We start from the raw sequence: 1,105 nt of genomic DNA on the forward strand, positions 1-1,105 counted from the left end.
ATTACGTATTGGGGCACAACTCGCCCTTGTACATGGCTACTCAAAGTTAATTGAGAAGATGGAATTTGGTGAAACACACAGAAACTTGATTTAATAGAGGCAGTTCTAATTGAAATCACAGGCAAGGATCAATCCACGTAACAGACTAAGATCAGTATAGTAAAGAGGAGCTTGCACTGTGCGGACGTACAAGTTATGACACCAATGGAAACAAAGATCGAGGGGCAAGGGAGCCCGTCAGAAGGGAGGCCCTGCTTCAGTTTACACTGTCTCGGGGACCTGACAAAATGAAAAAATGGTCACTAGGAGAGGTAATTTATCCACTTCCTTATGGTAATAGGATGGCAATATACCGCATCTGCTGCTTTGCTCTGATTACAATAATGTCAATAGCTGCCCCAACCCATATGTGACCTTTGGGAAGCCCATAATTTAGCATCAAGCCTTAATACTCATGATTTATATCACTTAGTTATTAATAATCCCAATATATAAATGTGTCCAACTGCTGAGATCCTGCACAGCAACCTAATTGCTAAAGCCCACCCCAAACGTCCTTCTTTCAGAATCCTGTGGCGTATTCCACCTGTTTGTAGTTACTCCTTTGTCTGTCAAAATGAGGGTGCAAAATATCTGACCTGGGATTCTCTCCTTAGGCCTAGTCGGGTAAATCCCAGACTTCAGCAGAACTTCTCCCACAAAGCCTCCACCTAATATAAGGCCCTTAACTGTAGCAAGCTGAATAACCCATTTATCTATGTTCACCTCCTTGCCCCTCCACACATGGTCCAAGCTCATAAGCAATTCTCTGATCATGACATGTTACCTCTAGCGAGTATGAAATTGCCCACAAGACGTGAGACTGGGTCATAGATTGTAAAATCAGCTCGGGGTCAAGAAGAGTGAGAGTTTGGAGAGAGTCTTGTCCCCCCTCTCCCCATCTGCAGCAGCCACAAGCTGTCTTCCCTCCCGGCTCCTTGGATCTCTGAGCCTGTCCCTCCTGAGGCTGCGTGGCCCAGTTCTTGTTTCTGACCTTCTCCTTTTCCGGAAGAGTTAGAGGCTGTTGCTCCTGAATGTTAGTGTGTAATTCCCCAGCCTTCTCCTC

Source organism: Mauremys mutica, unplaced genomic scaffold (assembly GCF_020497125.1).
Source record: "Mauremys mutica isolate MM-2020 ecotype Southern unplaced genomic scaffold, ASM2049712v1 Super-Scaffold_100108, whole genome shotgun sequence".
NCBI classification, from domain to species: domain Eukaryota; kingdom Metazoa; phylum Chordata; order Testudines; family Geoemydidae; genus Mauremys; species Mauremys mutica.